Source organism: Chiloscyllium punctatum, chromosome 12, assembly GCF_047496795.1.
Source record: "Chiloscyllium punctatum isolate Juve2018m chromosome 12, sChiPun1.3, whole genome shotgun sequence".
Taxonomy (NCBI): domain Eukaryota; kingdom Metazoa; phylum Chordata; class Chondrichthyes; order Orectolobiformes; family Hemiscylliidae; genus Chiloscyllium; species Chiloscyllium punctatum.
The window spans coordinates 24,633,263-24,650,032 of NC_092750.1; the positions used below are offsets into that span (position 1 = coordinate 24,633,263).

A 16,770-nucleotide genomic window follows, 5' to 3' on the forward strand; every position below is an offset into this window, starting at 1 on the left:
ACGAGTTCTGTATCAAGACATGCTAGATGACATTATATATAGATCACATTGGTGCAGAATAAAACTAAGAATCCATACATTGGCTTGGCACTTAAGAAGACATCACTGAAGTAAATGCATTGTGAGAAATGTGTCCATTCCATAGACCTGAACAACCAAAAGAACCTTTCCATCCAAAGCACATTCCTTTCAAGTCATGGTGCAAGATTGCCTCTGGTATTTTCTATGTTCTCAGACATAGACTCATAGAGTCATAGAGATATACAGCATGGAAACAGACCCTTCAGTCCAACCCATCCATGCCGACCAGATATCCCAACCCAAACTAGTCCCACCTGCCAGCACCTGGCCCATATCCCTCCAAATCCTTCCTATTCATATACCCATCCAAATGCCTCTTAAATGTTGCAATTGTACCAGCCTCCACCACTTCCTCTGGCAGCTCATTCTATACACGTACCACCCTCTGCGTGAAAAAGTTGCCCCTTAGGTCTCTTTTATATCTTTCCCCTCTCACCCTAAACCTATGCCCTCTAGTTCTGGACTCCCCAACCCCAGGGAAAAGGCTTTGCCTATTTATCCTATCCATGCCCCTCATAATTTTGTAAACTTCTATAAGTTCACCCCTCAGCCTCCGACGCTCCAGGGAAAACTACCCCAGCCTGTTCAGCCCCTCCCTATAGCTCAAGTCCTCCAACTCTGGCAACATCCTTGTAAATCTTTTCTGAACCCTTTTAAGTTTCACAACATCTTTCTGATAGGAAGGAGACCAGAATTGCATGCAATAGACATTGGCCTAACCAATGTCCTGTACAGCTGCAACTTGACCTCCCAACTCCTGACCAATAAAGGAAAGCATACCAAACACCTTCTTCACTATGCTATCTACCTGCAACTCCACTTTCAAGGAGCTATGAACCTGCACTCCAAGATCTCTTTGTTCAGCAACACTCCTTAGGACCTTACCATTAAGTGTATAGGTCCTGCTAAGATTTGCTTTCCCAAAATGCAGCACCTCGCATTTATCTGAATTAAACTCGATCTGCCACTTTTCAGCCCATTGGTCCATCTGGTCCAGATCCTGTTGTGATCTGAGGTAACCCTCTTCACTGTCCACTACACCTCCAATTTTGGTGTCATCTGCAAACTTACTAACTGTACCTCTTATGCTCACATCTAAATCATTTATGTGAATGACAAAAAGTAGAAGACCCAGCACCGATCCTTGTGGCACTCCACTGGTCACAGGCCTCCGGTCTGAATACATGATGACATTCTGGTGACTATTTCACTAAATTCCCTTTTGCGCGACAAATTAGTGTCATGGTTTTTGACATATTGATCTCCATGATAAATTGCATCTGACAGTTGTCTGTGGTATATATTTGTGAACCTTTCAAGATGCGCAGGAAATGGAGTATTCAACACATTAGCTTTTCTGCTCACTATCCTCAATTGAATGTTCTCATACTGTTTGTGCTATAAAATTTATGATCATTAAATGTAAAGCAACTTACCAAATATTTTAGATAGTTATGTAAATCTACATAAGCAATGGCAGCTCTCCAAGTTTGGAGACAGATCCACACAGTTGTTGCTCCCACAGTCTCACTGCACATGCATTGTTAAAAATAAGGGAGAAAATTGAACAGGAACGTAATCAATGAGCACGCAGATGGTTATCTCAACAATCAAACAGGACAATGTGTACAGGTTTGAGAGTTTCACACAAATACACAGGTTTGTGAAATGATATCACATTCAAAGAAACAGATGGCATATCACCCACATATGCATATCTCTATGTATCCTGGCAATGTTATCAGTACGGGATTCCCACCCTTTAAAAGGATAAGAAGGTTTTGTTTCATAGCATAGATTCCAATTCAGACAAGCCTGTACCTTTAAGACTAGTTACATACTTTCATGACATTTGGCATTCTGAAATAAGATAAAGAAATAGACCAAATGAGAGGGAAGAAAATAGAGAGCATTAATGTCAAATTGGATAGGAAAAGGACAGCAAATTAAGTAATTGCTTTCTTTTAAACACCAATAATTGTGTTAAATTGCCATTATTAAGTAACTATCCGGAAAAACTGATTGAATTGCTATCAACACACCTGTCTTGTTTATAATCCTTTTGGTGATACGTAATAAGCCAACTATATTGGAATAGTCTTTTTTATTCTCTCATTAATTTATCATCAAACACATTTCCTGAGGCTGGAAGGTGATTTTAAATTAAAAGGAAGTGTTTAGATGAGAATAAACATATGGCCTGCTGTTACTTCAGATGTCACAGTGGCTAGCAATTTATCTACTAGTTTCAAAGCTGTTGCTATCCATTTAGCAAATGCCTGCATTATGATTGAGGGAAGTAAACATTATCATGGTATTCTGACCAGGAATAATTGCTTTGACAAGTATCAATGGAAAGCTGACTGATGAATGGTGGATTGTTGGGGGAATTTAGAGCTGGCATCAACTGACATGATCAACTCCACTCAGTCTGGCCTCCCTGGAAGCTAAAGAGAATTATAATCATTTAGCCAAAGCAATCATGCAAACTTTCAGGATAGCATAACACAACATTTAATAAGTTATACATCAGCAAAAGATTGTCATCTTAAAACCTTCTTTGAAATATTTACCTTTACAATGCCAGTGAAAGACTTCCATTGGTAAACCATTAACACTGCATCGATGTAATAATAACAGCAATTCATGATTGAGTTGTTGCATTCTTAGAATTTCACTCTGTGGGAGCCAGTTAAATTCATGAATTACCAGAAGAAAAAACTTACAACTTGATCCCAAATGTGATTTTTATTTCTCTCCATAGAAGGCATTTTCTGGTCTAAAGCTTGGTTTTGAACATCAGAGCACATTTATAAATCAGAGCACAATTGTTACTTCAGGCTAGTCATTCCCTACATGGAAAGAACAGGCAAAATTAGTAGAGCCACAAGTCAGAAAGGTACACTTAGTAAGTTCACAACGTTGTGGTCGATTCTAATTAAGCTTGTATCATCAGTTATAGAAGATGACATCTTTCAAACTTTAGGTAGTCCTTCAGGCAAGTGAACTATTTCAAGCAAGGAAATTCTTCTGAGAGATATATTTAAACAGCACAATTTCAAACTCATCGTAATTCAACTGTTTGGTATCAAATTAAGTTCATCTTTCAATTTTCCCTCAATAAACATGAAGGAAATCTTCATTTTAACCAATCAATGCTCTGGGGTCAAAGTTGTTACAGCTATTCAAAACAGATCAGAAAGTATTCCTACAAATTTTGAGTGTACAAACATAGTCCATACATGATACTTCCATAGTTTCAAGAGGTTCATATTTGGCGAAGAACGTTTAACTGATAATCCATTAAATATGAAATGTTTTATGAAGGATTAACATGAAAACAAACATATTCTCACTTTCTTGAGTTAGATTTATGCTTGTGTAGCACACTCATTGAAAATTATTATAAAGTGTCACATTGCTTACCATTTATTAATTATAGGGTGCAAGTGTTATTTTATACTCGGGGTATAAAAAAGTAGATTAAATGTGGTGGTAGAGACTTTACTTCCAGTTAACTCCATCCAATTGCTTGGAGTGCAGAGCTTGCTGATCAAAGCAATTGTCTAGGTAAGAATAATGAGATGATTGGAGCCCATTCACTTGAACTTTGCGAAATGACATGTGATCAAAAGAAGTGATTGTTAAAAATTGTGTCCACGGAAGTGCTACAAATTGTTTAAGTCACCAATAATACTGTATTCTCAAGCCAGGTGCTTCTTCGAGAACAAATAAAAAAGTCAGGTCCTTTCTATCAGATGGTGAATGAGTTCGAGACGTGGGGAGGAAATTTACCTTCAAAATAAAGAAAGATTAGCCTAGTATTAAATAGGCCGTTCTTCTGTAACACAATGGTCGCATTATAGGAAAGTCACATTTTAGAAATAGTGCTTAAAGTGTTGGTGATGTAATCACTTTACAGCCAACACATGTTTGAAATATTCACGCTTTAGAAACAGTGTCCCTAATTTGTCAGTCACATTATAGTGAATTCACGTTAATGAAACTTGCGTTATGGCAGAACGACCTGTAATTGAATCAGCTCCTTTTACAGGAAGCATCATTCTGTGTGAATAAAATGTAGGCAGTCAGTTGTCTTAGCAGGTAAAGTAACCATTACTGGGTGCAAACATTTATGAAATAAAGAATATGCACATAAGTAAGATGTGATGGTTCCAGAAAGTGTTGAAAAATACATAAACTGCATTTCTTTATTTAGAGCAAGGAAGATGGAAGGAATGTCGGGTAATGCCTTTGAACAGAAGAACCTAGGGGTGCAGCTACATAATTCTTTGAAGTTTGCGTGACTTGTAGACGTTGTTAAGGCACGCCTTCATTGTTCAGACCTTTGAGTATTGGAGTTTGGAAATGTTGATTTTGCACAGGACATTGGTGAGGCTTCTTCGAGAATACTGTGTCCAGTTCTGGTCACTCAGTTATAGGTGAAATTGGTAAACTGGAGACAGTTCAGAAGAGATTTACTAGGGTGTTGCTGGGTATGGAAGGTTTGAGTTACAGAGAAAGGCTGGATAGGTTGGAACTTTTCTCACTTGATCATAGGAGGTTGAGAGGCAAGTTTATCGAAGTTTATAAAATAAGGAGGGGGATCGATAGAGTTGATGGTAATTTTCTTTTCCCTAGGATGGGGGATTTCAAGACCAGGGGGCACATTTTTAAGGTGAGAGGTGAAAGATTTAAAGAACGACCCAAGGGGCAAAGTTTTTACACGTGTGGAATGAACTTCCTGAGGATGTGGTGGATGTGGGTACAATTAAAATGTTTAAAAGACATTTGGATAAGCACATGAATAGGAAAGGTTTGGAGGGATATGGGTCAGGAGCAGGCAGGTGGGACCAGTTAGTTTTGGATTATGTTTGGCATATATTAGTTGGACTGAAGAATCTGTGTCTGTGCTGTATGACTCTATGACTCTACAACTCAAACTTACTTCATTTGCAAATCTTTGCTGTCCATAGTGGTTGCTAAACAACCTCCTAAGTTTTAAGTTTCTATGGTTTGAATATATTTCCTTAAAAATGTGAATGTACAGGACAAATATACCCATAGTTTAGCACTGACTGAGATTTAAACAAAAAAATCATTCTTGGAATGGGAGCATCAATGACAATACCCAATTTGATGGTTACGCTAATTTATCATTCAGAAGGTGGTCTTTTTGAACTATAACAGTACATATGGTTTGGTATGTACACAGTGCTGTTAAGGAAGGAGTTCCAGGATCCAGACACAGTGAATATACAGTGATATAGTTCCAAAGTCAGGTGTGTGACTTTGAGTGTAACTTGTATCTGCTACATTTGATCTTCTAGGCAGTACAGGTCAGGGGTTTGGAAAGTATAGTCATAGAAGTCTTGGCAACATGCAGCAGTACATTTTATAATGGTACATGCTGCTACTGTGCATCAGCGAAGCAGAGAATGAGTGCTTAAGGTGGCAAATTGCAAACCAATAGAGTATGCTGCTTTATCCAGTTTACTACAGGCCCAGAATCAGGCCAACAGAATCTTCATCTCCATTGGTTCCATATCACTAGGAAAGAGGCCATCACTGCTCTCTTCCCTTTTCTTTGGCCTGTGTAACCCTTTCTGTCAGGCCTCTGATTGTTCATGACTAGTTACCCATCCAAGACAAGCACATTACCTATCCTGGAGGCAGCTGAACTGTCTATGGTAGTACCACAGAAATATTTCTTGCATGTAGCAGTGCCGGAGTCAATTCTGTTAGCCCAGGACCGTTCACACAGATGCTGCCATGTTTCTAGCTATTGCCAGTGACAGAATTGCTCTGCCCTTTTCAGTGATCTCAAATCCATGCCGAGTCCCATGTGAGGTTGTTTGGGTATGCAATTTGTGATGCTGTCATTTAGACATATTGTATGAGCCATTTAGCCGCGTTGTAGCAGAGAAACCAGGTTTGAAGGCTGCTAGCTCCTCGCCTTCTCCCAGTGATCTTCATTCAGGCAATTGCTTCAACTGTTGGGTAGGTGTCGCCTTACCATTCCAGTGGAGGAAGGACTTTCCTCTTTAACCACAGAAACTTCGAGGAGGACCTGAAGGGGCGTCTCATTAAACCAGGGGTGGCCTTGACCGGTCGTTCAACCACATGATCTTCATGTTTCTGTCTACGCTGCATCTGTAGATGATTCCATCTGCCTGAATGTGAGCAACCCTTTATGGATGGCACAATGCTTCCATAGGTGTGATCCCAACTATCCGTGCAGCCTGAGTGAGCTCCTCCAAACTCTGACAGCAAAATGGCAAGTTGCAAGACAATTGGACTTTTAGCCTATCCCTGCTACATGAGTAGCTTTGGCTGCTGCCTGCTGTAAAATCCAGCTCGTGCAATTGCTGCACAATTCTAGAGATTCACCCTGGCAGTGAAAGTGAAATCCCATGTTGAACATATAAACAAGGAAAAACAGTCAGCCACTTGGCCATTTGAGCCTGCTCTGTAATCCAATAAGATCATGGCTGATCTACTTTCAACCTCAACTCTGTATTCATCCATACCCCTGAATATCTTTCATCCCATTGATCAACCAGAACCTATCTGCACTGTCTTCAAAATATTTATATTTCTGCATCCATTATCTTTTTAGAAGGGGAATCCCAAAGCCCTATGAGGGGAAAACTGTTTCCTCATCTTTGTATGAAATGTCAATATTTCTGGCCTCAAGGTTTGAAGCAGAGAACAATACAAGGCAACATCATCCAACAAATCCCCGTGTGAATTATTAACCACAGAATTTTAAATTCTTCTGCCAACTTAATAGAACTGGGCAAGAAATGACTGAGGCTCCATTATAAATTGTGCTGGTCATATTTATGGATGCTATCATGCATGGCACTGAACACGATACATGAACATATGACTTTACCCGATCCCCCTCAGAAAATAAAAATCACTTTTTCAAGAATGAGTGAGTGCCCCTTTAAAACCTATGTCATTTAAAAGTCAGAACAAAAATTGAATGTGTTAAAAAGAAAAACATTTTTGACAAATCAGTTGCAATTGGCAAGGCCAGCATTTGGTTTTAAGTTAAGTAGTTCAATCTTGATAGGATACTTGCTGTTTTTAAATTTTCATTTTTGGGATCTGGGTATCACTGGTCAAATTACCCTTGAAGATTGTGTTCAATCCCCTTCAGTCCATTAAGGTGAAGGTATCCCCAGAGTGCTGTCAGATCAGAGTCTGAAAATTTGGCGAAGTCATAACGAGGGAACACTGATTCGTGTCGAAATCGAGATGGTGAGTTGAAAGTGCTCCAGTGATGCCCTTGACCTCCTGGGTACTGGCAGTTGTAAATCTGGGAGATGCTACCAAAAGAAATCCTGGTGAATTGCTGCAAGGTGCCTGATCTGATAGAACACCGGCAGGAACAGTATTCCAGTGATAGTAAAGATGCTGTTAATGAGTGGAAGGGATATCAATGAAAGGGGCAGCTTCTCTCTGAGTGGTACTGAACCTCTGGATGCTGCTGTAGTTACATCAATCTTGGAGAATGAAAGTGTTTCATCAAATTGCTGACTCGTGCCTTTTGGGTAAGTGTGCAGACGGGGGAAAAAAGAAGCAAATTCTTTAAAATCTGTGGAGGATATGCAGAGGTGGGTGAAGAATCAGTTTCAGTCTTGCATTATTCAACTGTCTCTCTTTATCTATCTCTCATGGGTTCCATCATATTACATCTGTCAGCTTTTGAAGCTGCTTAAAGGACTGAAAGACATGATATATTTATAAGTGAATGTTAAAACTATTGCCCAGCTCTTGTCTCTACCCACTAACTGCATCCTGCAAATGTCAATAGTAACTTCAAAGAAGTGACGTAAGGATGTGTAAATAATGAAACATTCAAATTATTGAATCCACAGATAGGATTTGTGAACACTTTAGCTGATGCAATGATTATACTTCAGTGCTCTTCAAAACAATGTCTTCTAGATTTCATTGTTTTTGTTTCTGATTGATGACACTACAGGGGCACTCAATAAACATAATCAGGAGGCATACAAGTTCTATCGATGAGCTGACCCCACTGAATCTGACCAGATCTGCTTCTCTTTCTAGTTGAATAAAAGCAAAATACTGGAGAGGCTGCACATCTGAACCAAACAAAAGAATGCTGGAGAAATTCAGCAGGTCACACAGCTTTTGTGGAGAGAGAAACAGAGTGAATGTTTTCAGGTCGTTATTACTCTTTGTAAAGTTCTCAAGAAGAATCATAGTCTGTTTCTCTTGCCGTAGGTTCAGCCAAATCTGTTGAGTTTCTCCATCTGAATTCCAATCCAGTAACCCACTTCACAACTCCATCTAGTTTAAAACCAGGTGAAGCTGCTAAGGCTGCTTCATTAAATATAGGTGGCACTCTTATGACACAGTGATAACATCCCTACCCCTGGACCCAGGTGCCTGAGTTCAAAACCCACCTGCTCCAGAGGTGTGGAATAACATCTCTGAACAGGTTGATCAGAATAAAGGGTCGAATAAAAATAATTTTGAAAAACAAAATAGAGGGTCCCCTTTATGGTAATGTCCATACCCTTGAACAAGGAGGCCTGGATTCAAGTCCCACCTGCTCCAGAGGTGTTTAAGAACATCTCTGAACAGGTTGATTGGAATAATTGCTTAAACTTAAAAAACTTACCAGGATGCTGCCTGGATTAGAGGGCAGGAGCAATTGGAAGAGGCTGGAAAACATTAGGTTGTTTTCTCTGGAGCGGTTGAGACTGAGGAGAGACTTGATAGAAATCTATAAAATTATGAGGTGCATAGTTTGGGTTGATGGTGAAAATCTTTTTTCCCAGAGTTGAAATATCAAATACAAGGGGGCATTTAATGTGAGAGGAGGGAAATTTCTAAGAAGATGTGAGAAGCAAGTTTTTTACAGAGAGTGTGGTAGGAACCTAGAACACACTGCCAGGGATGATGGTGGAGGCAGGGACTTTTAAGGGACTTGTGGATAAGGGCAGGAATATGCGAGGAATGGAGGGATACGGACCAAGGGCAGGGATTAGTTTAACTTGGCGTCGTGTTTGACAGAACATTGTGGGCCGAAGGGCCCATTCCTGTGTTTGATGTTCTATGTTTGATAACTTGTGGGAGCTCTTGTGTGTCCCTATCTCTGAGCTAAAAGGCACAGGTTCAGGTCCTACCTGCTCCAGGATGATTAGAAAATATAAAAAATGTCTTGTCCATTTTTCAGATAAATCACTTAATGAGCTTTGATAGTCAATGAAATGTATCATATAGTACCTATTAATCTGATCAGGTGGTAGAGCTGCAGAGCCCAGGATCACCAAATCAATTTCAAGCATTAATCATTAGTTTCTTCATCATTGCTAAAAGTGAACATGGGAAAAAGATTTGCATTTAAAATGATACCTTTCATGATCTCAGGATGTGAGACCAGATACTGAGGGCTGAAAATAACAGAAGCTCTAGAGAGTTACTGACAACACTGGAACTGATGGCATTGTTGCTAAGTTTACAGTTGGATGGAAAGCTAGTGTTATGGAAGCAGAAGGACTTGGACAGGCTCGGAGAATGGGCAAAGAAGTGGCAGATGGAATACAGCGTGGGAAAGTGTGAGATTATGCACTTTGGAATGAAGAATAGAGGCATAGACTATTATATAATGGGAGAAGGGTTGGGAAATCTGAAGCACAAAGGGACTTGGGAGTCCAGTTTCAGGTTTCTGCTAAAGTTAGCATGCAGGTTCAGTTGGCAGTGAGGAAGGTAAAAACAGCCTTAGCATTCATTTCAAAAGGGCTTGACAAAAGAGCAGAAATGTACTGCTGAGTAGGGGCAAATTACTGCAGATGCTGGAATCTGAACTGAAAACAACAATTGCTGGAGATCACAGCAGGTCAGGCAGCATCCATAGACAGCTGATAAAGGGTCATCTAGACTCAAATAGTGAGCTTGCACTCTCTCCATGGATACTGCCTGACCTGCTGTGATACACTGCTGAGGCTGTATAAGGTACCGGTCAGACTGCATTTGGAATATTGTAAGCAGTTTGGGACCGATATCCAAGGAAGGATGTGCTGGCATTGGAGACGATCCAGAGAAGGTTTATACAAGAAGGATGCCAGGGATGAAAGGCTTGTCAATTGAGGAATGGTTGAGGACTCTGGATGTGTATTCAGTTGAGTTTAGATGGATGAGAGGGACCTGATTGAAACTTATGGAATTCTGAGAGGCCTGGATAGAGTGGACAGAGAAGAACTGAGTTGAGGGGGAATTTCTTGAGCCAGAGGGTGGTCAATCTATGGAACTCATTGTGCAAGTGATAGAGACAGAAACCCGCAACATTTCTGAACCGTTTATATATACACTTGCGATGCCAAGACGTACATGTCCATGAGCCAAATACTTGAAAGTGGGATTAGAATAGACAAGTGGCTGGTTTTGATGAGTGCAAATACAACGAGCCTTCTTCTGTGCTCGAGGTGAAAAGTGTGGTGCTGGAAGGTGCAGCAGCATCCGAGGAGCAGGAGAATCAATGTTTCAGGTATTTAGCCCTTCATCAGGAATTCCTGATGAATGTTGACTCTCCTGTTCCTCGGATGTTGCCTGACCTGCTATGCTTTTCCAGCGCCACACTTTTCGACCCTCTAATCTCCAGCATCTGCAGTCCTCGCTTTCTCCTTTTTTTTTCTGTGCTGTAGACCTCAATGACTTTTATTGGTCAGAGTATTGAGTACAGGAGTTGGGAGGTCTCATGTTGCGGCTGTACTGGACTTTGGTTAGGCCACTGTTGGAATATTGTGTGCCATTCTGGTCTCCTTCCTATCGGAAAGATGTCATGAAACTTGAAAGGGTTCAGAAAAGATTTACAAGGATGGACTAGATTGGGTTGGGATATCTGGTCAGCATGGACGGATTGGACTGAAGGATCTGTTTCCATGCTGTACATCTCTATGACTCTATGACTCTAACCCAAAGGGTTTTATAGATAATGAAGTACATTGGAAGTGTAATCTCCAACTCTAAAACAAGTTAGAAGCTTAAAGCTACACAACAATGTGAAACTTGAGGCACGTCAAATGTTTGCAAGGATAACTTTTGATTTAAGCAAACTTTAACTTGCAGCTGTATGTGAGTCCATGCAGTAAATGGCTGCTCCATCAAAACAAAAATCACATAGCAATGTTGTTGCCTTGTGTTAATTAATTATTCATGACATTCACTTGAGCAGACCTTGACACAATCTTGTTCCAGTTGCATTTCAATCTTACACTTCTCTTTACTTTGTATATGTAGCTATCATCATCATCACATCAGTAAATCTAACCATTAGGATTCTGCCTGCCAAATGAGAATCAAATTAGGTAAGGCTGTCAGACTCAATCATACGTAATAGCATTCGGCTGGGAGCTAAGCCTATATAATACCCTTGTGATTCTGTTGCTGCATTTTTGACATCACAATGTTTACCAGAGGATGGCTTAAAGTTATGGCTGTGCCAATACATGAACAAGTTCAGCACAGACTACGTGTACTGCAGATTCCCACATCATGGCTGGCATGCCCTGAATATGTCATTTCATGAATTATTCTGACTTCTGGAGCATATTTCAGGATCTGAATAATTTTTATCAAATATTTGATTTTTTTTTCAAAATGTTGTACTCTGAAGAGATTTCCCGTAGGCGATAGAGGATGGTGGAGGGTTGTTTTTCAGACTGGAGGCCAGTGACCAGCAGTGTTCTACATGGATCCATACTGGGTCCACTGTTATTCATAACTTTTATAAATGATTTGGATGAGAATATAGGAGGCATAGTTAGTACGTTTGTGGATCACACCAGAACTGATGGTATTGTGGACAGTGAAGAAGGTTACCTAAGAATATAAAGAGATCTTGATCAATTGGGTCAATGGGCTAGGGAGTGGCAGATGGAAATTAATTTGGATAAATGCGAGGTGTTGCATTTTGGGAAAACAAGTAATGGCAGGACTTATACAATTAATGGTAGGGCCCTAAGCAGAGACCTAGGGGTTCAAGTACATAATTGTTTGAAATTTCCATCACATGTAGACAAGATGGTTAAGAAGATGTTTAGCACGCTTGCCTTGACTGCTCAGTTCTTTGAGTCTATGTGTTGGGAAGTCATGATGCAGTTGTATTGGACATTAGTGAGGCCCTCTACTAGAGTGCTGTCTTTAGTTCTGATGGCCCCCTGTTATAGGAAGGATATTATTAAACTGGAGAGGGTTCAGAAAAGATTTACCAGAATGTTACCAGGAAAGGAAGGTTTCAGTTATAAAAATAGGCTGGGACTTTTTTTCCTTGAAGGAGGTTGAGGGGTGACCTTACAGAAGTTTATAAAATCATGAGGAGCAAAGATAAAGTGAATAGCAAAGATCTTTTCCCTAAGGTGGGGGAAGGCAAGAGGAGAAAGATTTAAAAAGGACATCAAGGGCAGCGTATTGATGCAGCAAGTGGTTAGTGTGTGCATTAAACTGCCAGGGGAAGTGGTGGATGATGGTACAGTTACAGCTTGTAAAAAACATTTGGATGAGTACATGAATAGGAAAGGTTTGGAGGGATATGGGCTGAGAGGCAGGTGGGACTATGTAAATTCGGGAAGATGGTCGGCAAAGATTGTTTGGACCAACGGGTCTGTTTCCGTGCTGCATGACTCTATGACTCTATATCCCTAGTACGTTACAGATATATAAACAAAGATGTCACTAGTTTGTAGACTTCACTGGCTAGTTAAGTATTTTATTGCTGCAGTCATGTGTAGTTCAGAATAGGTGAGGATGGCAGTTTCCAGAGGGTTTTTCTAACAATGGTTTCATCATTATCATCATCAGTACTCGAGATTTTTATTGAAATCCATGTGCCATGGTTTGATTCGAATCCAAGGCCCCAGACCATTACCTGGTTCTCTAGATTAATAATCTAGCAATAAGACCACACAGCCATTGCTTCCTCTAAATATGTTGAACGCTGTTCAATCTATGATTGGAGTTTATCTAAAGTAGTTTGAATATATCCCAATTGTAGTTCTATGTTCTAACCAAAGTGACCAAAATCTGTCTGCATGACATAATCCGTTTAGAATCCAAAGGACAGCAATTATTTCACTACCCAATCTTTTCTTTTCCAGCGAAGCGTATCTAGTTTACATAACTTCTCCTTGTAATACAATCCCTTCTCAAAAAGCTAGGAGAAGAGCCAAAAGCTGATAAGTATAGACTTAAGACCAAAGACATAACTAAAGAGAAGTGCTTAAAGGGCTCAAAGCAGTAGAAACAGTGAAGCGAAATGGTTTTCTCAGAGAATTCCTGAATGCGAAGGCATCGTTATTGAACTTTTGACACTCAATGGCTAGGATGATATGAAAGATGCATGGTCCTGGCTGAGACACATGGTAAAAGTACATTGTTCAGTAAGATGGTAAATTAAGAGACACTGGAGGACTATGAAAGTGATCATGTGGATTTTGATGATGGCTCAATTGGAGAAGAGTCAAGGAGAAGCTGATTTGACTCAACAAAAATTGTGAAGGTCTCAGAGACGTCTCCCCCCAGCAATGGTCTGGACTGTAAGGTGAAGGCTCTCTTCCTGCATTCTTATTGTAACCCATTGAAAACTAGAGGTGCTGGAAATGGGAGCAGAAATCCCACACTCAGATTCTGGTTGACATTTTTAAGTGGGTCTGGCATCATTGCTACACAGCTAAAATCAAAGCCTTTTTCTCTTTAGGATATCCAGTATCTCAACATTAATTATAACATAATATCATCCACTTCTCCTGTGAAGACAATCAGACACAAAGTATCCATGCAGCATGTACCTGTCTTCACAAGATTTCCATTTTAGTGCCTAATTAGATTTGCTATTCCTTTTATCTTTACTTTTACCTTTTATATACTTTAAAATAATTTGATGTCCCTTTTATATTACATGCTAACACATCATTGCTTTAAGGATGACTCAAATTATTTAGGAACTATTGGACAGAAACTACAAGACAGCAGGGATAAGGACATGAATTATGAAAGAAAGAAGAAAGAAGCAAACCGACTGGTCAATGGTCTTGGTGATAGAAGTCAGGGTAAAAGGGGACAGATTACAGCTATGTACATGTCAGAAGTCGTTATCTGAGTACTTGGGTTTAATTCATTTATTTATGGCATGAATGTTGCTGCTAAGGACAGCATTTATTTCTCATCCTTATTTCCCTTGAAAAAGGTAGCGGTGAGCTATTTCTTTACCAGTTGCAGTTCATGTACAGTGCCAGTAAATAAGAGAGTTCTAGGATTTTGACTGAAGAATAGTGAATGGTAATTTGTTTTCAGTTTTGGGTGATTCATGACTTGGAGCAGACATGGAAGTGTTCCCATTGCATCTGCTACCCTTGTACAGATGTCAAGTGAAGATGGCTACATTCTCTCTTTTAAGAGACAGACACTGTTGTCACTTGTATGTGTGAATGTCACTTGACACTTGGTGCAAATCTAACCTTTATCCGGCATGTGGCAGTGGGAATGGAATGCTTCATTATCAAAGAACTTGGACATTGTGCAATCATTGTGAACTTGTCTACTTCAGAGTTTTGGACGACAGGAAGATCATTGATGAAAGAGCTGAAGGCAGTTGGGTCTAGGATGCTGACAAACACCTGCAGTGATGTCCCCTGGGCCGAGATGATGGGCCTCCAACAACCATAACTATCTTGTTTTGTGTTATGTACAACTCCATGCAGTGAAGAATTTTCTGCCTGATTCCTACTAGCTTCCATTTTACTAGAGCTTCTTGATGCCACAGTCAGTAAATATAGGCCTCTATACCATATACCAATTATTAACTGTATTGGAGGGAAGTGAGAGTTGGGTGGAGGTGTGTGATTTGTTAATTATGTATTAATGTTCAGCACAATTCAGGGATAAAATGGAAATTTGCAATGGCGGGGAGGTCAAGTGCACAATATTTAGGAACTAGGTAATTATACAAAGAAGAAAAGAAGATTTGCATTCTGTAGCACCTGTCACCACTTCAGAATATCTCGAATCACGTTATAAACAATGAAGCTTCCAATAGGTACATAACTGTCAATACCCAACAGCAAGCTCCTGTAAACATACAAATATCTGAATTAGGAGTAGGAGTAGCCCATTCAGACCCTGGGACCTGTTGTGCCATTCAATAAAACCATGACTAACCTGCCCGTGTTTCAAATTCACATCCCCGATAAACCTTTGATTCTATTGTCTAATGAAAATATATCACCACAGCCTTGAAAACATCCAATGACCGCACCACACCACCTCTAAGGCACCATCGTCCAACCATCGTGCGAAATAAAATTTCCCCATATCTATTGGACAAAGAGCAATTTCAAAGTTTTAAACAGTGCCCCATAGTTCTGGATTAAGCAACAAGAGGAAGAATCAATTCCTTCTCCACTTTTGTCAAATCCACTCAGAATCTTATCTCCCTGAATCATGTTCCCTCTCACTCTTCTGAGCTCCAGTGGATCCAAGTCCATCAATGAAAGCTGACCAGATTGTCTGTTTTAGGTATTGGTGGAGCAATAACATAAAATTGGCCAGAACGCTGAGAAAAGCTGTGCTCTTCTTGAACAATGTCATCGGATCTTTTGTATTCAACTGAAAAGGCAGGTAGGGCCCTTGATTTAATTTCCTTATCTGAAAGACAATCACTCTAACAGTGCATCAGTCCTTCAGTACTCCATTGAAATGTCAGACTTGAGTATATTCTAAAGTGGTACTTAAGCCCACAATCTCTGACTCAGAGGCTAATTTCAAAAGGTGTGAGAACAATACATACAGTACAAGAACAAAAGAGGTTGGCCATGTTAATAGGGATACAATGGAGAAGTGAACGCTACCTTCTTGGACTTCTATGGGGAGTGGTCACCTCTCCTGCTTTGCCATGCAAGTGTGATGAACTTCCTGTGCTCCAGGTGGCTGGCACCTCTCTTGACACCATAACAAACTCAGATCTCAGACTGGGGCAGCCACCCATAACATGGAACCATGGGTAGTTTCACCTGTTATACTGTGTGCAGAGAATAAGTCTGCCTTCAATGTATAATCCAGCATAGTACTTTAAATCTGGGGGGAAACAAAAACAAATACATTCTTGAGACAAAAATGTGAATTTACAACATTAAATAGGTCACAGTATTATCAATGAAACATAGCTTGCTAATTTTGTATTTTGTGAACAAGTATAACATTTTATGAACATGTTTATGCTACATTATAACAAAAAAACATAGAACTGTAAGATATTCTAGTTTAATTCCACAAAGTTACTGAAGACATTAATGTGATAACAATGTAAGGTTACACAGATATACATCATTATTATGAGGTGTAGAGAAAAGAATATAATCAGCAGTTGCATACCATTGAGTTTGCTAAGCAATTCACCTGCTTGAAGAGTAAAGTTGTTACCCAACTATCTGGAGTGAGATAAGGGAGATAGGAACCTTTAGTTGTTCCTATAAATTAAAACATGCAATAAAAAGTCAGCAACCTGAAACTTTAATATTATTTCTCTCCACTGATCTTATTGACTGTTTCTGGTATTTTCTGTTCTTATTTAAGATTTCTAACATTCATAGCATTTTGCTTTTATACTAAAATACCTAAAAATATGTAGCAATCATCAGGCAAAAGTTCTAG

General features: G+C 39.8%; 1 protein-coding gene across 26 annotated transcripts in view; it reads left to right on the forward strand.

The window, feature by feature from the left end:
• atp2b2 (ATPase plasma membrane Ca2+ transporting 2) overlaps nucleotides 1-16,770 on the forward strand; it is an 824,012-nt gene that overhangs the window by 729,086 nt on the left and 78,156 nt on the right. The window lies entirely within an intron of this gene.